This window comes from Mchenga conophoros, linkage group LG1 (assembly GCF_057382185.1).
Source record: "Mchenga conophoros isolate Kocher_MC1m ecotype Shallow Benthic linkage group LG1, M_conophoros_male_GT1.1, whole genome shotgun sequence".
NCBI classification, from domain to species: domain Eukaryota; kingdom Metazoa; phylum Chordata; class Actinopteri; order Cichliformes; family Cichlidae; genus Mchenga; species Mchenga conophoros.
The window spans coordinates 761,460-788,254 of NC_140526.1; the positions used below are offsets into that span (position 1 = coordinate 761,460).

Sequence of the window (26,795 nt, forward strand, 5' to 3'; positions counted from 1 at the left end):
CCGATCGGTGACTGTGACATTCCCAATATGCGCTGGCTGATGTCGGGGCAGCATGAGAACGAGCAATTTTTTTTAAATTTTTTTTTTTTGCTGATGCCCGTGATGCCGCCCCGGGCAACCGCCCATGTCGCCCGTATCAAAAACCGCTACTGTCTTTAAGACATTCCTGCAGTTTAACTAATTGGTGTGTGTTATCTGGCTTCATGGACAGATAGAGCTGGGTGTCATCTGCATAGCAGTGTAAATGTATGCTATGTCTTCTAATGATGCTGCCTAAGGGAAGCATGTATAATGTAAACAGAATTGGTCCTAGCACTGAACCCTGTGGAACTCCATAATTAACCTCAGTGTGTGAAGAGGACTCTCCATTTACATGAACAAACTGGAGTCTATCAGATAGATATGATACAAACCACTGCAGCACAGTACCTGTAATACCTACAGCATGTTCTAATCGCTCTAATAGGATATTATGGTCGACAGTATCGAACGCTGCACTGAGGTCTAGCAGGACAAGCACAGAGATGAGTCCACTCTCAGAGGCCATAAGAAGATCATTTGTAACCTTCACTAAAGCTGTTTCTGTGCTGAGGTTTTGTTTCCAAGTCAGCTAGTAGAGAGACTATGTTACTTACCTTCATGTTGACAGATCCACAATCTGTAAATAAAAGACTGAAGTCAGATTTTGGGAACATCAGGGCTGAATTTTATTTCTCAGATTCTCTCGGAATCAGCATCCTTCCTCAGCACCTGGAGGCTCAGCGAAGTAAGTTCTGCCACCTGCATCCTCCACACTGCCAAGCCTCCTGAGGGGGGTTCATCACCACTGTTGGGCCCCTGTGAGATACCGTTGGCCACACGTTTGACCATCAACCACACCTCACCACCGCTGGCCTCGCAGTCGGCCTACAGACCAGTCTCCCCTGTACCACTGACCTCCGAACTGCTGTTGTTGTGTCTCATCTCCCTTCCCTGTTTATATGTTCCCCTCCTTGTGTCCGTTGTCTACTTTCATGTATGTTTTTCCCAACCCGTCTGTCTCCCATTCCATTCAGTTTCCCTGAGCATTGGGGGCGATCGTGGCTCAAGAGTTGGGAGTTCGTCTTGTAATCGGAAGGTTGCTGGTTTGAGCCCCGGCTCGGACAGTCTCAGTCGTTGTGTCCTTGGGCAAGACACTTCACCTGTTGCCTGCTGGTGGTGGTCAGAGGGCCCGGTGGCGCCAGTGTCCGGCAGCCTCGCCTCTGTCAGTGCACCCCAGGGTGGCAATGTCCCGAGTTCTCTCTGACTGTCACTTTGGTGCATTTAAACCCCTGTTCCTCCCTGTCCTCTTCGTCTCCGTTATCAGTCATTATAATTTTACCATCTCTGTGCAAGTCTGCAAATTTCTTTATTAAATCAAAAGATTCTTAAATTCATCAAGTCTCTCTGTGCCTGGGTCCTTGTCACAAAACATGACATCACTCTTTTGTACATTTTAACACCATTTAATCCCCACATTTGTGAAAGAAAAGAAAAACACTTTTTTGAAAAGTCTGTAACAAAACCATCAAATCTGATAAAGTTTATTTAAATGCTGCAAAAGAAGAATGGATTGGAATAAAAAAATACATATCCTAACCTGAATTACTAATAATGAATGATGCTCATAGTGAGTAAAAAGTAAACTGAGTGCAGTTTTTGGACAGAGATTCACTTTGAATGTGTGTGTTTAATATAATACAGATGCATAAAAAACACTCCAAAACAGAATAAATTATTACAAATAAATTATTACAAAATATTTTTTAAAAAATGTAAAAATGGAGGCAACTTTGCCTGTGGTAGAATGTATACCATGCATGAAAACATCTTTACTGCAGAAACTAATTTTGTGTTGTAAGATTTATGAGTTTCATGCTTTCATGGTGGTCCTTAGGAGAGCTTGACATTTTTCTCAGCTGGTCCACACTGTAAAAAGTTTGAGAAACACTGATAAGTGTGTGTGTGCTTTTGGAAAACATTTAAAGCTGCTGTACAGAATCTTTGAAACAAGCTTAAAAATTTTTAGAAACAGAGCATCTGCTTCTCTTTACAGCTCCTCACTCCACCAGGGCTGTTTGGCTCTTTCTGATAGTGAGCACATGTGATGCACGTACTGCGGCAGTCATACAGACAACTGGACGGTCCAAAAGTTGGCCGACCTGTTACTGGCTGAGGTTTTAGTAGAGCTGTGGCTGAACCCCATTAAAATATATCATTAATTTTAATCTCCCCGATCAATGATAATGTTATGTTGGAATGTTGTTAAAGAGGGTCAAAATGTTTCAGCCCAGTTTGTTTAGCAGATTCTGTTTAGCAGCTTTAATACAGGGAGGACACAACTTCCAGACTGTGAGTAAAATCAGGTTTTTCTCTTTGTCAGTTTAACAGTTTCTGTTGTGCCTGTCACTGCTCCCTGTCTGTTTGCTTACCTGGTTCTTCCTGACCTTGTACTTTCTCCTCACGTTCCCTCTTTCCTCTCTCCCCCTTTGGACTGACAATCATACACAAATAGATTCAATTAGATGAAAAATTACATTAATATGAAAAAATACTATTAAGATCAATAACAAAAAATCCTCTCTCAGTGTACTTTCAGTCAAAAGGAAAATAACCAAACCACATGAACATCTAATAAAAGATATAAATATTGAAACACTGATCCAACATTATTCTTGATTGACGGATCATTTGATTTTACACTCTTACCTGAATGTGGCTCCTTTTTTGAAAAAACGCCCTTATATCCATTATGAACCTGGCTGTCTCTCTGTACACACACACACACACACACACACACACACACACACACACACACACACACACACACACACACACACACAACAGGAGTTATAAGGTTAATGGGCATTCAGTCAGTTAGTATTCATTTCAAACAGGACAGTGGTAACAACAGCAGGCTGCGGACAATTTAAAGTTTTAGATTTTAAACAGGCTGTATACATTTCAATGGGAGCAACAGGACAGTCAAATGTCGCTGAATTTACCACAGAGCAGGACGGATTGTAGGGTAGCAAACAATGTTGGAAAACACATTTTCAACACTGCAGGTTACCTAGTGTAATGTTTTTCAGCTAAAAAGAAACATGTTCTGACTCCTACCAACTATATAAAGAGTAACTGAAGGTTAAATGCAGCTAATATGTCCTGTTTTAAGCCAGGCACTTACACCTCCGCTCTGCTGCGTCTCAGCCACCATGGCAGCAACGGTGCTAGAGCCAGAGCAGGGGAGAGGAGAGCTGGAACAAACCATTTTGGGAGGGGGGTTATCTATACTTTTGTTGTTAAAATGTTACGTCTCAAACAAGTACAGTACTGTATGCTTTTTATATCTTTAGTAGTGTGTCACATAAACAGCAAATATTGTCAAAAAAACGTAGGAAATCTTTGGGGGTGCATAGATTCATTTTGGGGGTGCTGAAAATGAATCTAAGCTGCTGAAGCACTCCCAAAAATGGGCTAAAATCGCAACCAACGGAATTGAGTCAGCTCATTTATCTTTGCTGTCTTATCTGAATAAGAGGAGAATATATTCTCCTAAAAACAAAGAGATTTTTGTTTTTACGAAGCAGTTTCTTTGTAACCGACAAGCAGGGTTTCAAAGGATGTGTGCTATGTTGTGTTTAGTGATTGTGGAGGTCAAAAAAGATTTGAAACATCTCCTGCTGATGTATTCCAGGTGTACTGAATGACCATCTGCCGTGTTTGCATATATTTTCTCTTTCACCATAAGTCTGTCTAATGAGAATGAGTAAAGCAAACTAAAGAGGTCAATGAACCCTTCTTAAGTTGAATTTATTTGATTTGTAATTTAAACCGTTAGTGTTAGTGTGCCTGTGTGGTGTATGGAGCACGCCAACAAACTGAGCTCTGTGAAACTAAATACTGCTAAATGATTAAAATCCAGGCCTTTGCTGACAAAGGTGATAAAAAGTCTTTGTTTGTTTTTGTTTGACAACAGTTTTTTTTAAAAATATCTATTTTTTTTTATAAATTTATGAAAACAGAAACCCTCATAGAGGAGACAGCCATAAACCAATGAGCAACATGAACAAAATGTGTAACACTGATCCTCTGTGAGGCTAAAACACAAAGGAGTGCTTGTTCTGCCTCCATTACAGTACACTTTATGAAGTTTATTGTCTGAAACAGAGACAGCATTTACTCCCCCTCCCCCAGCTGTGGGACAGGGGGCGCCTCCGAGCTGATAAACTTCCATAGAAATCAGACTGGGGTTAATTATTCCGACTGGATACATCCTGAATAAACTCTGTCACAGTTTGTGTGTGAAGCTGCCTTCGGTGTGAATCCTGAACACACACGAGAACAATGTGGAAACACACTGCGAAGGTTATGCAGCCACGCACACACACACACAGGGGAGAATGTGTGCTCTGAAGCCTCTCTGTGTTCGCCCTGAGTGTTGGACATTTATTTTTCCTTTATATATTATTCAAGTTCTGGTAATTAATTCAGGATATCATGTCAAGATGTAGGAAATCAGTCCGAGCTGTTTCTGGTCTGCGTTTGATTAGGCAGCAGCCCGGACCTGGACGGCTCTTCTCTGAAGACAGACTGAAACACTTACGTGGCATCCCGTCGGCTGGAGAGCATCAGCCCGGCTCTGCTCACCATGCTGAAGCACTTAGGCTGCATCCGATTGGCTGGCTGGAATTATTTCTGTTTAGTGCCGATATAAGAATGAACCACATGAACGCGGAGAGAGAAAGTTGATTGTCTCTGGTTTTAGGGAGAACGACTGAGAGAGCCTCACAGAACTCTTCCTTCTGATCAGATGAAGTCAGATGTTGTTGGAGGAATGATCCTAGGTCGCTTTCCGCCAATCAGCGTTCCCCCTCAGCTCTGTGAGGATCAATAACCTCGGTCGCATGATGGCGAGGAGTCATTTCAGCCCCTTTTAGTCAGATCTGCTCCCATCTTCAGGCGACACAATAAAAATGTCAGTCAGAGCGCCGAGTGCAGCGGGAGAGGGCTGCAGGCAGGTAATGACCGTGTGTGTGTGTGTGTAATTTATTGAAGGAAGTGTTTCTGTATCCTCGCAGAGCCGCGGCGAGGCGGAGATCTCCATCGCAGTGATAATTTGTGGTTGTTAAAGTGACACAGTGTTGGAGGATGGAGGAGACGAGGAATGTGGGGGCCAGACCTGACAATTAAAGCTCCGTATATCACCCCCTCCCTCCGAGGAGGGACGGGGGAGAGGCCAGGACGGCTCAGGACACACACACACACATATATACACACAGTCACACACAGATACACACCCCCTCTTTGACAGGTTTATAAAAACACACTCAGTGACAGTGGAGGACGTCCAAGCACACACACGCCAGACACATGACGTCTTGATGCACGCTCAATCATCCAGGTAAGGAAATTCAGTGGGGGAAATGTTTTGTCACTCATCCAAGTGGCTTCTTTACTCTCAGAGGTGCAAAACTACAATGTTGGGCTGTTGAAGGTAAAACAAAACAAAACAAAATAAGAAGAATGTTTAAAAACGACAGAGAAAAAACGATGAATTTGCACAAAAATATTCAAACCTAAGAATTTTTGAAGTAAAAAAAATTGTAATCTGAAAAATTCAAACTTTCTTTCTCTGAGCATTGCACCCCGTGCCACCCATCCCTCCCGACACACACACCATAAAAAATTTGTTTTCTTTTAAGGGCAGTTGAAAACAGGCAAGGGCTGTGTGCTAACTGAAGCTACACATCTGGGATTATTTGCTCCATCCCAGTTACAGTTGTTTGATGAGAGAGGTTCACCAGTTTTGCTCTATGAGTCGGAGAAACGAGTAGATTCAGGCTGAAAAAGACAGCTAAATGTTGAATGATTTATAAATAGCAATAGGAATAAATGATTCTTATGTTTAGCTTTCTAAAAGAATCAATACGATTATTAACGACGGTGCCATACCAGACAGTGAACGGCATGAAGCAGCAGCTGAGATAAAAGCCTATAATATATAAATATTATATTATATATTATATATATTATTATATTATATTATAGTATAAATTCTATTCATATTCTAATATTTACGTCCAACTGGAAAATTACTTATGTGCTGTTATTTTTGTATTTTGTAATTTGGTAATGAAATTATACTTGGTCATTTGTTAATGTGTTTATGTGGCTTCTTTTTGCTCCTTTTTTTAATGATCATGTGCACTGAATTACCCTCTGCCTTGTTTGTGTATATTTCTCTTTTAGCCCAAGAGGCCGGCAGACAGCGCTCACACTGTGAGTTTCATTTTTTCTCCCTGTCATGAAATTTGACTGAAAAGCTTCACATCTGTCGGGAAGACAAATACTTTCCTCTTTTAACTTAAATGGGTTGATTTTGACATTATTGTAGCTGTGTGATGTACAGGACACAAACCGAGATCTCGGACTCACTGAACATTGGGACATTTTGTGAATTTCTTGTATTAGTTGTTTTAAGCCTTTATAGCCAATGGGAGCGCCCGTCTGTGTAACTATTTTTAAATTTCAGTAGAATTGCAACCAAATACATTAGAATAATAATTCCTTTTTGCACACAAAATGGGAGGAGCCGCACTTACATATCACCCGTTCAATAAATCCCAAGTCACTGTTTCCTTCCACTAATGAGTTTGCGTTCATTGACCTCCAAAGCCTGTCACACCTCCACTGGTGCTGTTGAAAAATCACCTTTGACTTTCTGTGAAGCAGTTTTTGGGACACTGAGAATTTAGATTGTATTGTTGGAAATTGTTTGTTTTCAAATTCAAATTCAAATTTTTATTTGTCACGTACACAGTCATACACAGTACGATATGTAGTGAAATGCTTGGACAACTGCTCGTGACCTAAAGAAAACAAAAAAGGAAAAGGCTATGAATAAGATAGGAAATAAATATGAAAAATTAAAAAGGGTAAATTTAACTAGGAAGGAATAAAATATAAATTAAGGTTAAAAATGAAATAACTGTACAACACAAATTAGAATGAAGGGTAAATTTAACTGGGAAGAATAAGATAAAATATATAAATTAAAGTTGAAAATAAAATAACTGTACAACAAAATACACAATATAGAACTATATAAGAATGTATGAAGAAATCTAAATCTAAATAAATATATACACAATAACAGCAGCTGTACAAGTATTAACCGGAAATGAAGAATATAGTGACCAGTGTTGTGCAAAACCAAAGTCCAGAAAGTCCAGTGTGTGTGTAAGAACCATATGTGTGGGTCAGTACTGTGTGGTGGTGTGATTGAGAGACCGTATCGCCTGCGGGAAGAAGCTCCTCCTCAGTCTCTCTGTGTTGGTCTTCGGGGAGCGGAATCGCTTTCCTGACCTCAGCAGAGAGAACAGTCTGTTGTTGGGATGGCTGAGGTCCTTCACCATCTTCCTGGCCTTGGTCCAGCACCGCCTGCTGTAGATTGAGTGCAGGTCAGGGAGCTCGGAGCGGATGGTGCGCTCAGCTGACCGCACAACCCTCTGTAGAGCTCGTCTGTCCTGCATGGTGCTGTTCCCGAACCAGGTTAAGATGTTTCCCGCCAGGATGCTCTCGATGGTGCACGAGTAAAAGTTCCTGAGCACCTTGGAGGGCAGTTGGAAGTCTCTCAAGTCTCTCTCAACTACATCAAGTTTTGATGTAGTTGTTGTTGTTTTTTTCAAATTGTACACAGTTATACCAATTTTAATTTTTGCTACAGTTTATAAAAATGAGTATTTCTCAAAAAAATGAAAATATAAAAACGCTCAAAATAAATCTCCTCTGATTTAATGCTATCTCGTGCAACCTTTTTTCATACACTTCAGTATTTCCTGTATCTAGAAAAAATATGTGTTAACAAAACAAATAAGATTTTCAGTGCCTTTGTGGTTTATTGCACTTTTAGTCATTTATGTAGTTACTAATGGACTTACATATATATATTAATAAAATCTGGGACATAAAGGTTGTATTGATGCATAGCAAATTGAAATGCTCCAAAAAAATAAGCTCTGGCAGACTTTGATGGTTTACAGTATTTCTGTATTCTGCCATCTTTATCATATATATGCACATATGTGTCTGAAAATAAGCAAGGTCACATCTCTTAAATTGAAATTACTTAGTTTGTACTGTGTTAGTGTACCAGTATAGTGTATGGGGCACGCCAACAAACTGAGCTCTGTAAAGCTGTAAATACTATTAATTAAATAAAATCTTGGCCATCCTACCATTACATCACTTCTGCTAAACAGAGGTTGTAAAAGGTGCGGTCTAACCTTAAGGACCTTTGCTCCGGTGGGATTTATGTTCGTCAGCAGAGTTTTTACTGCGACGGTTGCCGAGTGCTCAGATCGGCTTCTTTGGGAACATTTTCTCTTTTCATTTCACATGGTAAATTTTTTTTTGAGACTACGAGTTTGTGCACATTTTCAAGCAAAAGTGTGAATGGTGTGCTCGAGTCATGTGATTAAAGAACAGAATAGGAGGCGGTTCACTCTCGCCTGGTTGCTGAAACCTATTAAATCAATGACCTGCGGGAGGTCGCTCGGACCGGCAGACAGACTCCTCGTTTCTACTGCTGCAGACTTTCTGCATCAGTGTGTGTTTGACTTGTGTTCTGGATGCGTGTTGAGTGTGTCGGTGCGTTCTGCTTATGTGTAACTGCCGCACCTCTGTAACGCACACACCGTCCAGGAGTTTCAACTCAGGAGAGCTGTTGGCTTCCTCTGACCTTTATAGCTTCCCCTGCTGTGTGTGTGTGTGTGTGCGTGTGTGTGTGTGCGTGTGTGTGTGTGTGTGTGTGTGTGTGTGTGTGTGTGTGTGTGTGAGTGTGTGTGTGTGTGCAGCTCCAGTCAGATGCAAACATACATGCAGGCATGTGTTCGCAGCGGATTCTCTGTTTCTTTTATTTGCTGTAATTGGAAAATAATTCAGACCATGTCAGCGAGAATCGATTAATGAAAAGACAGAGGGAGTCATTAAAGGCAATAAAGAGGGAGAGGTTATGATGAAGATGGCATCATGGAGAGACACAGAGGAGACTGTGTGTGTGTGTGTTCATGCTACAGTATTTTAATGTGAAAAGATCAAATAAAGCTGAACAGAAGTGATTGTTTCTCTCTCTGGAAGCAAAGAAACAAAATGCATTTTTAAAGCTTTAAAGACTGACAGAAGTATTTTAATATTTCTTTCTCATAATGTTTGGAGTGAAAAGTGCCCGGCGGCGACGCGCTGAATCATTCGGATCATTCAAAGGCTGATTATACGACAGCGCTGCGCTAAAATACCTGCAGTCCTTTAATAGCACAGGAGCCTACCACTCATCTGAGCACCATAAAGCTGCCACGGGAAACAATACTGCTCCTCTCCTCAGCGCCGAGGTTAATGGCAAATGGGGCTATGGCTGCCGGTGATATTGTTGGATAAATGATTATTGATTAGGTAAAGGTTGAGCTAATCATTAGGCTTCATCCATTTTACGGACTCTCTCCATGACCTTTCTACCGGGCCCTCTTGGATCACTGGGATATCTCCATGCAATGATTTGATAGGGCACAGAGGAGGAGGAGAAGGAGGAGCAGCGCTGATCTGATGGAGGACAGTTACTCCACCTGTTCACCAAACATCCAGCTCCTTAAAGACCTGATATATAAATACAGGACAGGAAATGTGATTTTTACGCAGAGCTGATGCACACTCAGGTTAAATTAATTAATTAATAGACTTTAGTCTTTATTGTCATTGTCACAGGTACAACGAAACTGAAAGTGTTCTCCGATCAGTGCATCATGCATAAAAATATGAAATTTAAATAAAATCAAAATAAAATACTGTACTAATAAGAATACTATACCTAGACAATGGCCTGAGCCCCATGCACAAACAAACATTCACAAACCTTGGTCAGTGCATAGATCATTTCAAGAGCGGCGTAGTGATCAGTATTTTGTAGCAGCACTCAGACGTGTTTTTGCAGTTGAGTAAAAGCTGTGTTTGAGTGTATTTGTCCTTTCACTGATTGCTCTGTACAAACAGGGAGTGGCTGGGTGTGCGGTGTCTTTTGAGACAGCGTGGGGAGAGGGCAGCCAGTGACCCTCTGGGTGGTGTTAATGACCCTCTGGGGTGCTTTCCTCTAACAATCCTAATTTTTTTTACCTTTCAATAAAGAATTAGTTTACAAAACTGGCACGAACAGCTGGATGTTTGTCTGTTTTTAAATTAAGCAGCTCATTTTTTATCTGGTGTACCTGCAGAGGTGGAAACTGTTTCTCTTTTGAGATGTTTTAATACAGAGTAAAAGTAATATTTAAAATAGTTAAGAGCCTTTTTCTTTTTCATTTTATGCCCTTCTTTAATACCTGACTCTTCACAATAATCTAAAGTATTTGTGCCTCGAGTCCTTGTCGGAGCCACATGTGCAGCTGTGAGTCTGCAGCTGTTCTCCAGTGTTTTCTGCAAGCGTGCAGCTGAGGGGAAAACACCCGACGTGAAACATCCGCTCTGAAACCCCGACATGGTGACGAGGAAATGCTTTGCTCCTAACAGCTCTATTTATTGAATTGAAGCAAATATTCCTGGCAGCGGGATGCTAACGAAAGCCAGAGTTGAGCTCACATCTGCAGCCAATCAGAGCCCTGCGTTCCTTCTTCCTTTCATTTGTCCACAGAGCCGAGCGCCGGGAAACACACTGTTTATTTGAAGTAATACTTAACTGCGACTACTGCATGCAGGGTTTCTTCTCCTGCTCTCATGACTACACCCATGCACATTTATGAAAACGTCACTCTGAGACGCAGGGACTCCAGAACATCAGCGAGTAGAAGAAGAACAGCTGGTTTGTCTTTGATGATGTCACTGTGTACGCAGACATTGAGAACATCCACGAAGACTGGGACAGTGAGTGGAAGTCAGATTAAAGGTTCCTGAATAATGAACTTGAATATTTGAAGGCGGACACCTCAGTCACAGCACACCTGTCTGGATCCATCCATCACAGATTATTCTGGTACCTCCTGCTGAAGTTACCTGAGATCAGGTGTGATGTCTGTCAGGTGGCTTCAGCTGTTCTGCAGTAACTGAACCTTTTTTTTGTTCCGTCTCCCTCCCTCCCCTCCCTCTGTCAGCGGGTTCTTCATGTTAAATAGGGAGTTCTTCGTTCCCCACTGTTGCTTGCTCACAGGGGGCTGTCTGTTTGTTTCTCTCTATTGTTGTCTTTACCTTACAACATGAAGCACCTTGAGGCGACTGCTGTTCTGATTTGCATGTGAAGTTGAATAAAGTTGAATGAGCTTCGATCTGCAGTCAGATAAGAATCTGTTTCACGTTGTTGGATATTACGCTTCATTCTATCGCTCACCTGCTCACAGAGAGACAAAATCAGCTCAGTAACGAAGACCTGCAGCTGAGGTCACATGACTGCGGCACACTGCTGACTTACGGTGGGATTTTCCTGCTTTGTCTTTGATCCTGATTTATAATATTTTCACAGCTTTAAGAAAATAAGAAGATATTTAACTGTGTAAAACACACACACACAGTTTTCAGTAAAGAGGTTTCATTTTATTGTTTTTGATTTTTACTATTCCTGCGCTCAGGGCACGCTCACTAACACAGTCCAGCTTCACTTCCTGATTAATAAAAAACTATGAATTATTATCAGATTACTGTTTTTCTGATCTCCTTCAGCCTCGGTTGAAGAGCAGCGGGAAACAGATGAATGTAAACTGCAGCTTTTAAGGACTTTTATTGTGAGATCATCACGTTACCCCTCACAGGTCCTGACCCTGTCCTCTGAGTAAATGTGCAACTTGACATAAAAACATAACTAATATGAAAAATAAAACTGACCTCCTGTATGACTGTTTGAATCAGCCTACAGACACACGGCTGCAGAGGAGGGCTGCGGCCTGCAGTCGCTCACCTCGAGACGACAAGGGGTCGGTGACGGTTCAGGTCAGGCTGTTTGACCCGTGTGTGCTACAGAGGAACAAGCAGATTTTTAACGCTCCCCTTGGTTCTCCTGTAGCACCTCCACCCAAGCGTATGTGGCGCTCGGCTTCACTGTGACTGCAACGGGAGACGAGGCCAGGCCGTCTGCTGAGTAGTTAATGTTGCTGATCAATTTCAATTTTGTTTAATTTTATTTTTCTGAATCAAGTCGGTCAAAAAAATGTTTATAGTGTGAATAAGAATTTATTTTTTTGATTTCAGACAAACTGATGCTCTTTAAGTGTAGTAGTAGTATTTTAGAGAGTTGCAGTACTACTACATGCACTTTAAATCTGTTACAGACTAAAAAACAATCTTAATAAAGTTATTCTTTGTTTTTTGTTTTCTTTAATGTTAATAAGGACACAATGTTATGCAGAGATGCACGTGTAATAACAACTTTATAGACAAATGATACTATTTACAGTCTCAGGGGGAGTGGGGGAGGGGCGTAACAGGAAGTGTCAAAGTAGCGTCACAAAGGAGCAGCAAGCAGGGGCGGGCCTCGGGCGGTGCTACCTGTGATTGGCAGATCTCCACCTCACTTGTCTGGTTTCATAAAACTAAGGTTGACACAATGACAGGACTGCACTTAGGCCCCGCCCATCTTTGGTGCCACGCCAGCTTCCGTACAAGCACCGAGCCCGGGGTCAGAGCCGTTATCCGGTCCATCTGGACTGCAGTGCTGCTGCCTGAAGCTGAAGGGTTCAGACTATCCTCTGATCATTCCAGGACACATTAGTGTGAGCTCATACAGTTATACCTGTGTCTTCAGGCTACACCCGGGTCAAAGCCAATTCATCTGCACTTCCCATCACTTCTCCGAGCCAAGAAAAGAAATCCCTGACACTTGGAGTATTGTTCCTCGGCTCGTTTTTTCTTCTATCACTTACTCCTCATCCTTTCTTCACCTCTCATACCCCTGCCATATTTCATTTAAATATTTCATCTAGTTGTCTTGCGGCTTCTGCGGCTTGCCAAGTGTCATCTGGATCGCAGCGACGACATGAAAGTGGAGCAGAGAACTGCGAGAGCGGGAAGAGCGGCGGCTCGGTCGGCTCTGAAACGTCTGCTGGTGATAAGAAGTGAAAAGGTGGAGAAGACGGGGGAGTGATAACTAATGTACTTCCTGTGTACTTCCTCCTCTCTGCTGTCATCTCCACCCAAACACACACACACTCACTCAGACTGAGAGATTTAACGATGTGTGTGTGAGTCTGATGTGAAAGTGGAGTAGTGCGTGATGCGCGAAAATTCTACTCAGCAAGCAGCAGCGTGTCCGCTGGCCTTACAGGTTTGCACGTGTGTGTGCCCTCATACCTCCAGCTGAGGTCTCCCAAATCTGTGCACACCACAGAAGAAGAAGCCAGGGCGGTCCTCGTGCTGTAGTTGAACTGCAAGAAAGACAAACACGCTTCAGCTTTTAACGCGTTTCTCCGCGCTGGCGTGTAGCTTGCCGGACGCCTCGACATGCACCGCCTCCCTTTACAGTGCCATAAAGCGAGGTGTAACAGGGCAGCAGCTGTGTTCCTACAGAGTGTGAATGAAATTCATGTTGCTGCTGCAAGGTGTGTTTCATACACAAGGAAGCAGAACGTGTGTTCAAAGGCAGACGCCCCCTTTATCACCCAAACATGTATTTGTATCAAATAAACGTAGAACAGCTCAAACTGACGTCTTGAGCTTTGACCGAACCGGCGTGCCACTGCCTCCTGAAAACCTGATGATCCAGAATCTCTTTGTTCCTTTTGTTGTTCAGAAACGTCAGGACCAGCTCATTATTGCTTCAGTTTTGTCACAGTGAAGAATTTTCTGCAACATTTCCCGTGAGCATATACGTAAAACCAGTTTGTATCTGAAAAATAAAGTTTTACATCCAAGGAGACATCAGCTCGTCACTGATGTTTGATTTATAACACACAAGCTGATGTGTCATCCTTACAGAGAAATCATGTTTTCTAATGGTAATATAACAGTAATACCACGCTGTGTGTGTGTGTGTGTGTGTGTGTGTGTGTGTGTGTGTGTGTGTGTGTGTGTGTGTGTGTGTGTGTGTGTGTGTGGCAAATATAAACACACACACTGTGAGGTTTCTGTTCCGCTTGCCAGGCTGCTCGCTGACCCCCCACAAGTGTGTTTGGCCTTTCAACTTTGCACTTCCCCCTCAGGAGAAAAGCTCTGCTCTCTGCAGAAGCTCTGAACATCCCAACACACACACACTGATCTGGCCTTTGAGTGAGTGGATTTAGCTTTGCGGGGTGACTGCAGTCAGACTTGTGGTCACCGGAGTTACAGATAAAGGGACGTGTCACTGCCTCCGTGTGTGTGTGTGTGTGCGCGCGCTACTGGACGGACACGTGCACAGAGCTGGCACTGAGCTCCTGAGTCCTCAGCTTAGCACTTGATCCTCTCTCTGGGAGGCTGACACCTCAGACAGAAAGCCTTTACAAACTCCTCTGGACTACACACACACACACACACACACACACTGACACACACACACACACACACACACACACACACACTGACACACACACACTCACACACACTCACACACACTCACACACACACACACTGACACACACACACTCACACACACTCACACACACTCACACACAGCACATCACTGAGCGTGGTCAGAGGCATGATGATGGCGATCTGCTGGTCAGCACATGTCTGCCGTCTCCGCGCTTCGTCGCCGTCTGTCCGCGCAGATCAAACTCAACCTCTGAGCGTTTGAGGAGCAGGCGGCGTACGGAAGCCTCCGCGTTCCTGAACGTGCCAGAGCTACGAGTCCTTGCTCTGTGCTGAAGTGGAAAATCATTTGAGCAGATTGACCTCTCGTCTTCTGGCCCCGGGGCAGGGCACACCGCTGGCCGTTTCAGCCCCAGCGCCAAAGCACTAATTCAGGCAGGCGTGGAGCAGCCGTGACACCGACGTAGATGTCAAAGCAGATAGAAAGCGCAGAGGCCCGAGGGCCCCAGCTGCCCGTCACTGAGGAGAAAGTGTGGCCGGTGCACCCCGGGGTGCCTGCATTTAACACAGAGACAGGGTATCACTTCAGAGTGTGTGTGTGTGTGTGTGTGTGGGGGGGGCAGCAGGCTGACGTGCAGCAGAAGATTTTCTCACTGGCTGAGAAACGCTGTTGATAAATGTGAGGCTGGATTCACTCGGTCTCTTTAAACCTGTCGATATTTATCAGAGGCACCGTGATGAGTCCGTGTCTCACAGCTGTGCTCAGCAGTATTCATAGTTTCCAGTATTCCAGTCGTAGATTTCAATCTTGACTTTTTCAAATTTGTGGCATTAAACTGAATTTAAAAAAAACTTTTGTGGGAGCTATATTGCAACCAGTGGTAATTTAACCAGAACTGGTTTTTTTCCCCAATTTATTCTGATCATGTAAAAAATACAGAACAAAAAAGGTTTAAAAACCTTAAACACACTCAGCTGTCTTCAGAGACAGAGCAGAACCTAACACCGTCAGGTGGAGGGAGGAGCGCCGATGTGTTAGGAGCGGAGCGCTCTGCAGTGTTTCAGGTTTTCAGACACATTTCTACAAAATTCATATATTGAAAGATCATCAGTGTTTCCTTCATAATATTGACATTTGTGTCAAAACGAAGCCATTAATATGCCTCAGATCTGCGGGAACACAGTCCCAGCTTACAGCAGTGATTTTTCCTCCATTTACACAAGTTGTAAACACAAGAAAAGTCACCTCTGGATTTAAAGCACGAGTCCCTTCTGAACTCTGTACTGCACTTCACTGGACTCCATTTTCATTATGCTGTAATGATGCTGTCTTCCCTTCAGGAAGTGACTGGTGCCTCTAAACGAGGAGGGAGGGCTGGCTGAGAGTGGCACCACCACCGTCTCATTGAACATAATTAATAAAAGCAGCCTGTTCCAGTTTAAGAGGCTGATTAATGCCACAGTTACACGACAGCACAGAGTGCACACACAGTATGTGCCTTAACTGCCATAATGTAATAATAAGAATAACTGTATTTGTACAGCACTGTTACAAAGTGTTTCACAGTTTGACAAAAATTACACATTAAAATTAAGCGTACACAATCAAACATACAACACACATGGTCTAATACACATTCTCATGCACACACACACACAAACATTAGAAGAGCCAAAAAGCTAAGAAGCTAATGTAAGAATAGGTTTTCAGAGGTCGTTTAAAAGATTCGACCTGAATGGGGTGAGGAAGGCTGCTCTAAGGATCAGGAGCTACAGACTGAAAGTGTGATCACCTCTGGATTTAAAACCACAGTGCGAGACAGTCAGGAGACCTGATCAGAAGATCGGAGAGGCCCGCTGGTGTTTAATGACATACAAAGTCCATGAAGAGCTTGTTATGTCATTAATAACAGTGTGACACGATCGTGCAGGGAGGTGAAGAAAGAGGAGGGGCGATGCCATGAAGGCCAGAATTCTGTGATGTTTCTTGAATGATATGAAAAAAAGACTGGATGAGCTTTGAGATGTGAGATTTCAGACGCTGGTCAGAAATAATGCTGAGGTTCTGCGCAGATGATCAGTCCTGACTGACCTCCTTGGAGAAGCTCTGAGGGCTGAGTACAAGAACTTCAGCTTACCAGGACTGAGATGGAGGAAATCTCCAGGCAGACCCGGACCACCGGCACAGAGGTCAGAGGTCACTGTCACAGTCCTTTCGGAGACCCAAAGAGTAGCCAGGTGTCATGTTCCTGGGTCATGCGACCCAGTGTTTCTGAGTTTCATGTTGTGTTGATATTTCATCTGTATTCCAGTTTCTTTTCAGTTATCTAGTTATTCAGCCATGTTTAGTTTGCAGTTTAGTTCATGGTTTATCAGGTTCCCCTGTGTGTCATGTCTACGTCTCCATGTTTCCTGTTTTACTTTGAAAGAATCCAGTATGTTCTTTGTTCATTGTATTTAGTTTCCCTTCCCCTGCCCTGTCATTAGGTTCATGTGTGTCAGTGGTGTTCCCGTGTGTTAAAGTTCCCATTGTTGTTTATTGTGTCTTGTGCAGTGTTGGTCAAGTTACTTGAAAAAAGTCATCAGTAACTAATTACTGATTACTTCCCCAAAAAGTAATCCCGTTACTTTACTGATTACTTATTTTCAAAAGTAATTAATTACTTAGTTACTTAGTTACTTTTTAAAAACACGATTTACAACCTGAATAGGTGATAAAGCGATAGATCTTTCAGCCCAATTCTACTTTTTCTACATAATCCATCATACTAGGGCTGCTCGATTATGGCAAAAATGATAATCACGATTATTTTCACTGAAATTGAGATCTCGATTATTTGACGATATTTATTTAACCCTTTAAGACCTACTATACAAACAAGTCCGCCAGAGCTTATATTATTGTTTTACATGTTGTAGTGCCATTTGTGGGAGCATTTCAAGTTGCTATACATCAATACAACTTTTATAGCCCATATTTTAATAATATGTATGCATTAAGTCCATAGTAACTACATTAATTGCAAAAAAGTGCAATAAACTACAAAAAAATTAAAAATTGTTTTTGTTTTTTTTTACATATATTTCTACTTGGAGAAATTTAAGAGGTTTATCCCTCAAAACTTTAAATACAAAAAAGTTGCAAAAAATAGTTTACAACAACAGGAAATTTATTTTGAGTGTCTTCATAGTTTTATTTTGGAGATACAGCAATTTTTATATACTGCAGGAAAAACAAAAAAACAATCCTATGATGCAAATTTGCAAAGAAAACAGCATGTGCATCAAAATAAACTATTTCCAGCAGTGCAATTTGAGTTCTAAGCATCCCAGAAACTATTGAGAAAAGTCAAACATGACTTATAAAAGCACCAGTATAGGCTTTTAAGGCCTACAAGTAAAAAACTACATTTTCCGCGAAAATGACGTCACTTCCGGTTTCGGGCAGGAAATGGCGGACATGTGCGAAGTGTTACGAACAGCTGATCGGATCGGCAAAACGTGTTTCTGGAATATTATGTTTTTGTTCATGCAAGCGCTTTTTATGCAATTTTTGCAAAGCTATATGTGGAAGGAAACCATGACCTAGGACAAGCTGATGGCATAAGATGTAAGTACAACTCCTCCAGTTTCATATGCAAAAAAAATATTGCGCTAGCTTACGCGGTTCAGGTTCTACAGGGATTTAAAAATAGTTACACAAAACGGAGCGTGCTGCTCTGACCGGCTTTAAAGGGTTAATAATAACAATGTATTGAATAATGACTTTTAAAAATAATATAAAATAGTGTGCAACACCACTGAAGTTTTTTTTTACCTCTCTTTTCAACCAACGGCAGTCACTCTCCTCTCCAAATAACTTCTGCTTAGCTTTCCGAGCTTCCCTTGGGTCCTCTTAATCAGCGGTCTCCAACCTTTTTTGTGCCACGGACCGGTTTATGCCCGACAATATTTTCACGGACCGGCCTTTAAGGTGTCGCGGATAAATACAACAAAATAAAACTAGTACCGGTACCGTAAAAAAGAAGATTTATTCATAACACAGGTGAAAAGACCCAGGAAAACCGACTTAACAATCAAAACGATAACAAAATAACGCTGAAAACCGATAAAAACCCTGAAAACCAGACATTTCATACCTAAGCCTCAACTCTCGCGGCCCGATACCAAACGACTCACGGACTGGTACCGGTCCAAGGCCCGGGGATTGGGGACCGCTGCTCTTAATTGTTGTGACACGTGTTCGAAATGCAGAGAGGTGCGCTCGATTTGCCACACGAAGCAGCGCGAGAGTAAAGCATGAGGGAGGGGCTAATAATCGGCTCAGTCATTTTTAATGATCGTTGAAAGCCCAGATTGTAACCGTGATTAAAATTCGATTAATTGAGCAGCCCTAATGTGTGTATGTGTTAGTCCCCATAGGGAAATAGTTCCTCTGCATTTAACCCATTCACCCAGTGAAGCAGTGGGCAGCCATCAATGCAGCGCCCGGGGAGCAGTGTGTAGGGACGGTACCCTGCTCAGGGGCACCTCAGGGTAGCCATTCAGTGGAGTCGAACCCCCGACCTTCCGATCATGGGGCCACCACGCTTCCTACGGAGCTATCCGTCATGCTGGCCTCCACCAGCATGATGGGCAGCATCATGCTGGTGGAGGCCAGCATGACTGTTGGCTTCACCCTCAACTCTTCAACCACCCTCGTCTTTTCTCCCCTTTTCTTTTTCTATTCCTCTGCTTTTTTGCATAATGCAGGTAATAATGTGAATAAACAAATAAATAAATACAGTGCTCATACTGTCAAAGCTGATGTGCTTGGCACAACAAAGCATGCGGACCATGATTCTGCTTCCAAACGTGCCGGACAAAAAGAGATGACGTTTGGATGACATCATTATGTCGTTAGATGCTTTATGAAGCAATCTGTGGTATCTTAGGTCTTCTGTATCTGTTTGTATCACCCAATATGTGCAGAGATGATCGTTATATCATACTTAATATTAGCGATGGCTAGGGATGGGTACCGGTATCCGTTGCCATTATGGCACTGGTTCTGACATAAACGGTAGTAACCAGACCGAAAAGCAGCGCACATTTCGGTGCTTTATTTCGGTGCTTTTTTTTCCAGTGATGTCATACACTTTGGATTCTAGCCAATCATTTTACCTTTTCAAGGATAGTAGGCGGGCCCAGGTACGTACGTTCTTTTAGAGCAGAGCTACAGATTAAAAATGCCCAAAGCGAAGCGGTCAAAGTCTGGCTGTACTTCACAGCAAAAGATGCAAACTCAGCAGCCTGCAACAAGTGCTTTAAGGTGATACTGTGCAAAGGAGGTAACTCCTTGAATATGATGAAACACCTGGCGACGCATAGCGTTTTTTTAAAAGCCAAGAAATACACCGTATGTGATAGCTTGCTGCGAGACCTCACACCGTGCACATCTACTGCGCTTGTGGTGCCTGTTATTGGACCCGGAGTTAGCAACATCTCCCAAGAACCCAAAGAGGAGAGTCCTGGCCCCTAGCCCTGCCAGTGTAGCAGAAATGATGAGGATGATGATGCAGCAGCAGCCGTTCCTCTCTGCGTGAGTAGCTTAATGTTGTTTGTGTGTAATTTACGTTGAGTAGGCTAACCACGTTATTACATTAATGCATGTAAGGTGAACTAGCAAACATCATCATAGCTACATGCGGCTGTCTTCTTGTTTGATGGCAGATACTCCCTTCACCCTGGCCAAAAAGGCTAAAATGACCAAAGAAAAAGTGGAAAAAAGCTAAATATGAGAGGTTTTTGGACAAAGTTTGTGTTTTTTCCATTGATTAAGCACTGCTTCCAGCCAAGAGTGATACTATATAACCCCTATAGCTGCAGAAAAGGCTAACATTATTATCTTTTTACAAAAAAACAGCTACACATGAGAGGTTTTTGGACAAAGTTTGTGTTCTCCATTCTTTAAGCACCGGTTCGAGCACCATTTAAGCACCGGCACCATTTCAAAAGTACCGGTTTGGCACTGGTATCAGATAAAACCTAAACAATACCCATCCCTAGAGATGGCTGGTGAATATTAAGTATGACAGTGGGAATAGTGCACTCAGTGTTGTCGAAGGCTGCACCAGCTGTAAGCAGTTGATGGGCCACAGTTTTCTCTGGGATTTAAGAAACGAGTTGAAGTTTGCAAAAGGACCTGCAATTAGTAATGATCTAAACCAGCGGATCACCCAGATGATCGTGACTGACTGATAACGGAGAAGTCAGGGGAGATGACCAGTAGAAACTCATGAAGAGCTCTGGGAGGAATAGTGTCCAAGGGGCAGGAAACAAGCAGAGTAGGTTGAGCCACACTGAACCTGTACGCACTGAGGAATGTAAACTCAAAATAAATAAGTATCTTACGTCTGCCTTTAAAGCCCTTAAAATGAATCAAATCTAAGTGTGTGCGGATGGTCAATGGATGTTTGATAGTTGGTCAATGGATGTTCGATAGTTGGTCAATGGATGGTCGATAGATGGTAGATGGACAGTCGATGGATGGTCGATGTATGTTCAATAGATGGTTGATGGACGGTCAATGGATGGTTGATGGATGATGGACAGTTGATGAATGGTAGATGGACGGTTGATGGTAGATAGATGGACGAGTGATGGATGGTTGATGGATGATGTATGTTCAATAGATGGTAGATGGACGGTCAATGGATGGTTGATGGATGTTCAATGGATGGTTGATGGATGCTCGATGGATGGTCAATGGATGGGCGATGTATGTTCAATAGATGGTTGATGGACGGTCAATGGATGGTTGATGGATGGTCGATGGACGAGTGATGGATGGTTGATGGACAGTCAATGGATGGTCGATGTATGTATGTACATCTTTCAGCGCAGTTTTTAAAACCTTAAACCTGGTCTCGTGGTTTGCCCAGACACTGAACGTTTTAGGGAAGAATGCTTCTTCTCATTTCATTTTCAAACACTTAAAATGAAACGAGAAAAATTTTGACGTAGACATGGCTAACCCACATCAGATCTAAGAGGCAGACAGTGTTTGATGGGAGGCGTTTGGGAGGAAGAGATTTCCTTTCACCTGTCAGCCACACTGGGTATTTGAGTTTTTCATTAAATTGAAAATTGAAACATTCAGCTGGAAAAGTTTAATCAGGGAGGGACGCTGCAGTATCTGAACATCTCTTCATCGCATGTATGAAAAATAATCTCTCTGCATTGAACTCCTAACATCCACCTGGTCAGCAAATGGAAAGACTGTGTACAGGTGTACGAGAAACAGTAAATGGTTTTTAAATAATCTGCTTGTTTAGTGAGCGGACAAAACCAGCCAAACCAAATGGTTACTGAAAGCTGGAGTAAGTTATTGTGTTACACTCACTCAAAAAATTATTATATATTTTTACCCCTCAGTAAACATGTGAGTAAAATGCAACTGAAATATATAATATCAAAGTTTATTTATTCCAGTAATTAATCATTAAAGTTTATTTGATATAAACTGACTGCACACGAGTCAAGGAAATTTATTTTACCACGATTCATTCAAAGGAAATTTTTTCTCAGTACTTTTATATGTAATTAAATTACCAAAAGCCAGGGTTTTGGGCAGATTTTTTTGTGCTGTGGCCTAAATCACCCTGATATATTAGAATTAGAGAAAGACCTGAACTGTTTTAGCAAACATCTGAGCTTTTTTTGACGCATGTGAGACAGAGTGAATATTTCCTGTTTTGCAAAATGAATATATTTAATAATAAAAATGAATTATCCGGGTTAGTCTTCGGATTTTGGTCGTGTTGTGTCTAACGGCAACTGAGACCTCAGGGGGTTCATTTAGGCCTGTGATGGAGCCCCGGTGGTCCCTGAGCATGGCTTTGAGAAACCCCCCATGTTTGCAAGCGGCTCAGTAATGGAGCGCAGTGGCCTGAAGTCTGTCCTAATGACTGTAACACATGTGCGTCTGGCTCTCAGCCCTCTCATTAACGTCACTGGACACTGTATACTCTGACTGTGTGTGGATGATCTCATCTCCTCTCAGAGTGCTCCGCCCGTGGCTGTGGATGTGTCTGTATTTACGTGTGCACCCACTCACGGCACTGGTGCGGACGCTGTGTCGAGGAGGCCGCTCGTACCCGGAGACAGCGATCGCGTCTCCTGCAGGAGCTCCATTCATGTTTTAATGTTTTTCTCAGTGTTCCACTCCACAGTGAAAGGAAACAGAAATGTTTCTGTTTCCTTTTGTTTTGCTTACAGATGTTGAAGCTCCACTTTATGAATATGTGTGTGTGTGTGTGTGTGTGTGTGTGTGTGTGTGTGTGTGTGTGTGTGTGTGTGTGTGTGTGGTAAACAGGGTGGCTTGCTCTGTGGAAGAAGGAATTTCCCCCAGCAGTCCCCATCAGTAATAGTGCCTGTAATGAGCTGCAGCTGTCAGCCTGGTTTCTGCACACACACACACTTCCACAGAAAACACACACTCGCAGTGAGGAGGAAGCAGTGAGTCACTCAGCGGTGCGCCGTCTTACTGTACGCTGATAAAAACAAAGTCATCAGACACACAAACTCTTCCTGAGAAATACCTGCAGCCAAAAATATCCTCACCGCACTGCCGTAAAAACACACATTTTCCTGCCTGTTCTCCATTGTGTGTGTTTGTGTGTTAAATGTTTTAACGTCGCTTCATTTTTTTACCTTTTAGCGTGAGCGTTAGAGGAGTCAGAGTGACGGCTCGGCGGCTGCAAGGACACAAAGAAACGCTTCAGATGATTTTCCTCCTCTAACGATCCTCGTGCAGCGAGCAGATTCTCATTTCACTAAATTTTTAATTCTCCGTCCTGCCAGAAAAAACCCAGCACAGCTGACTGAAACGTGCTCTGAAGCAAGGACGCGTCTCTGCTCGGCCGACAGGAAATCTGAATGAATGCGTCCCGTCCTCTCTGAGTTTCAATCGAGTCCAGTTTATCCAGTTTGATTTTTTTAAAAACAAGTCAAAATTTGAAAAAAAAAACAAATGCACCTCTGCCACCAATAAACCAGAGACAAACAACGAACAATATCACTTTTAAATATTTGTTAATATGAAAATACAGTTTTTCTCTCATATGTCTGGCAAGCAGGAGGCTGAGACTGGTGGTGTATTTTTCTGACTGGTTTCCAGTTAGAGCAGGGAGAGAATCCCGGGAACACAGATCCATATGACACGAGCAGTAACCTCTGACCCCTGTCCACGACTGAGAGGGACACCCAGCTTCATCCTCAAGACCTGCTGCCTCATTTTTATCACTTTTCTTTGCATTCATAAAAATTCATGTTCCTGGGGGAGGAACCCTCCGCCCAGCAGCAGTTGTGAAGCTGAGATGTGGAACGGCGAGGAGCTTTTAAAAGCTGCCGAGGAGTTTAACAAGTTCCCAGTTTGTTTCTGATCAGGTCTGTTAGAAAAAGCCTCTCTGAGCGCCGCTCGAGCATGCTTCCCCCGATCGTGGGGAGCATTTTTTCTGTTCTCAATGCCGAGTTCACAGTTTGGATTTGTGGGGAATCATCTGAAGGCTTCAGCCTGACCTGCACCCTCCCCCCAACAAACCAACATAAAGATGATGAAGACGATGAAGACGATGAAGACAACGATAAAACTTCGAGCGGCGACTTTGTGTTCCCGCTGAGCCTCGGCTCGGTTTGCGACCTACCCGGCCCTCCGTCTGTGACCTCTGCCGGGTTTTATCTGGTTCCAGTTGAACGTTGGAGATCAGACTTTAATTTTGAAGGCGCAGCGCGGGACAGTGATGAATAGGCTGCATCAAGGAGGGCTTAAATTACCCCACTCCCTGGTGGCAGCACTGACCAGAGGAGAGCAGAGGGGTGTGTGCGTGTGTGTGTGGTGACCTAATAACAGCAGACAGAGAAAGAAAGAGGGCTGGTCAGCACTTGCCCCCTCAACCCTGCTAGCTCCGCAACTCACCCACAGAGGAAGAGGAGGAGTGAGGACAGTGTGGGTGGGGGTGTCTGTGTGTGTGTGTGGGGGGGGGGGGCTACCTGCCCCTTCAGCTCCTTCTGTGGGAGTTAGGGAGCTCTCAGGTGGAGAGCCTGTCCTGTTTTGGTTTCATGCAAATGTGATTTTTTTCTCTTCTCTGTAAAATAAAAGCACAAGCTTGCCAGGTTTCTTTTTTTTGTCTTTTATTTTGGAGGCGGCGGCCGAGACGGTGGGATGAAGCAGCTGGTCTCAGACTGCGAGGGGCCTGCAGAGATTATTGGTCTCATTTTTAGGAACAGATAACGAGAGAAATTCCATCTGTGCTGAATTTAAGTTTCCTGATTTTTAACCATTTTACTGGGAAAATGTTTGCAAATGGATCTACCAGAAACTGATCAGTTTACTAGAAGATCATTAATAAACTGATCAATTTGATTTCTGTGTGAACATTAAAATTATTTTCAGTCTTTAAAAATATCAACAAACTGTGTTTGAGTCATTTTAAACTGTGAATACTAAAAAACTGCTGAGAGTTTTGATTTTGGATGTCAGTTTAAGTGAGCTCAGAGCTCCGTGAACACTTTCGTCCGTTGTTTTTATTCATGTATCATTTTCACCCAGCTCACAAATCTGTGTGTGTGTGTGTGTGCGCGCGCGCGAATTAACAAAGCAAACCCATAAAAACGTCACCTCCATCAGTGACCCCGGACAGGTTTCTGAGTTTTTGCGTTGTTTTAAAAAAAGAACAAACTGGAATCTGCGCAAAAACTGCGTAAAATCCGACCCGTACACACACGCGCACGCAGTAAGGCGTGTGTGTCGGTTTTCCCCGCATGCTTAAAAAACCATTAAAAAACTTTTCTGTCTCTAACTTTGAAAATCATTTCCTGTTTTCCAAATAACTGCGGATGTTCCGCACATTTATGCCGCATTTTTTCAGAATAAATCTGTCACGTGCACGCGCAGCAGAAAAGGCTGCGGACATCTGACGTTTCCTCACAGATGAACCCGCCGCGATACATGTCCTCACCCCCCCCCCCTCCACAACAACAATAGTAATGATTATTATCATTATTATTATTATAGTTATAATTATTATCATTAATATATTTAATAATAACTATTATTCTAATAATAATAATTATTATATCAATAATTTTAATTATTTTATACTGACATTATTACTAATATTATGAATAATTTTAGTATAACAATAATTATTGTGATTGTTTGTATTATTGTAATATGTAATTAATATTATTCTTTTTTTTGTTGTTGTTGTAGAGAGAGGAGCAGGCAGGCGGCTGTGCGGCGCGCGCTGATGTTTTCACGTGAAACAAAAAGTTTAAACCAAATTAAAAATAAATAAAAGTCCAAATTTAAATGAAGCTGCTGAGAAACTTTAAAATCAGAAGAAAAACAATCTGAAAAAATTACTTTGATTTCAACATCTCACACACACACACAGTGCACAGAATCAGCTAACATCTGTGTGCACATCTGCCGCAGTTTGACTTGCAGACTAAAAGTACCTTTAAAAGTGTTAAGGCTACGCTTTCTACAAACACACAGCTGATCAGAGTAATCAGATTACTCTCAAACATGTGAAATATCTTTGAATAAAATCTAAAAATGTGTTTGTTCGCTTTCAGTTTGGTCACGTGAGGGTTAAACTTTGTTTCCCTCATAAACACGCGCGTGTTTAGTGAGTGTGTGCGTGTGTGTGTGTGTGTCCTCTCCGCGTGGCTCCGTGTTTCTCTGATTCACAGAAGAAGAAACGCAGCTTTGATTTCCCAAAGTGGACCGTGTCAGTCAGTGCGTGCGCGTAGTGGGAGTGGTGTGTGTGTGTGTGTGTGTGTGTGTGTGTGTGTGTGTGTGTGTGTGTGTGTGTGTGTGTGACACTGATGGATGCGCCAATGGAGAGACGGACAGATGCTGGGGCGGATCTAACGGAGCAGCAGCAGCTCGCGCTCAGTCCGATACACACTCGGAGCGCGAGCCGCGGAGAGCGCGCGGGCACACACGGGACACTCACCGGGTCTGCGCGAAGATCCGAGCGCCGGAAAACCTCCTCCTCCAAACTTTGCTCTCGTCCGCGAGCGGCTCCGCGCCTCCTCACCGTGGCCTCACCTGAGGGAGCTCACCTGCGCGCGGACACGGCTCCTTGTTCTAGCAGGAGCGCAGAGGGAGGCGCTCCTGGGCAGAAGGAGCAAGTCTCAACGGCAGCCCGAGCCTCCTCCTCCTCATGCACATTATTGCAAGCAGGGAGATCCAATCAAGCACGCATCTCATCGATTCACGCGCACACGGTGAGTGAGGGACTTGTCTTCAG

At 43.0% G+C, this 26,795-nt stretch overlaps 1 long non-coding RNA gene across 2 annotated transcripts; it reads right to left on the reverse strand.

Annotated features, from left to right (window-relative positions):
- Positions 1-1,537: 1,537 nt before the first annotated feature.
- Positions 1,538-26,637, reverse strand: LOC146582642 (uncharacterized). Of its 2 annotated transcripts, XR_014893057.1 has the most exons (5): positions 26,499-26,584; positions 13,339-13,412; positions 2,728-2,788; positions 2,451-2,512; positions 1,538-1,947 (listed from the first exon to the last, which is right to left on the reverse strand). It is a non-coding gene; the product is annotated as an uncharacterized LOC146582642 (long non-coding RNA). The 2 variants fall into 2 exon arrangements; XR_014893056.1 differs by lacking the exon at positions 13,339-13,412 and having other exon boundaries at positions 26,499-26,637.
- Positions 26,638-26,795: the final 158 nt, after the last annotated feature.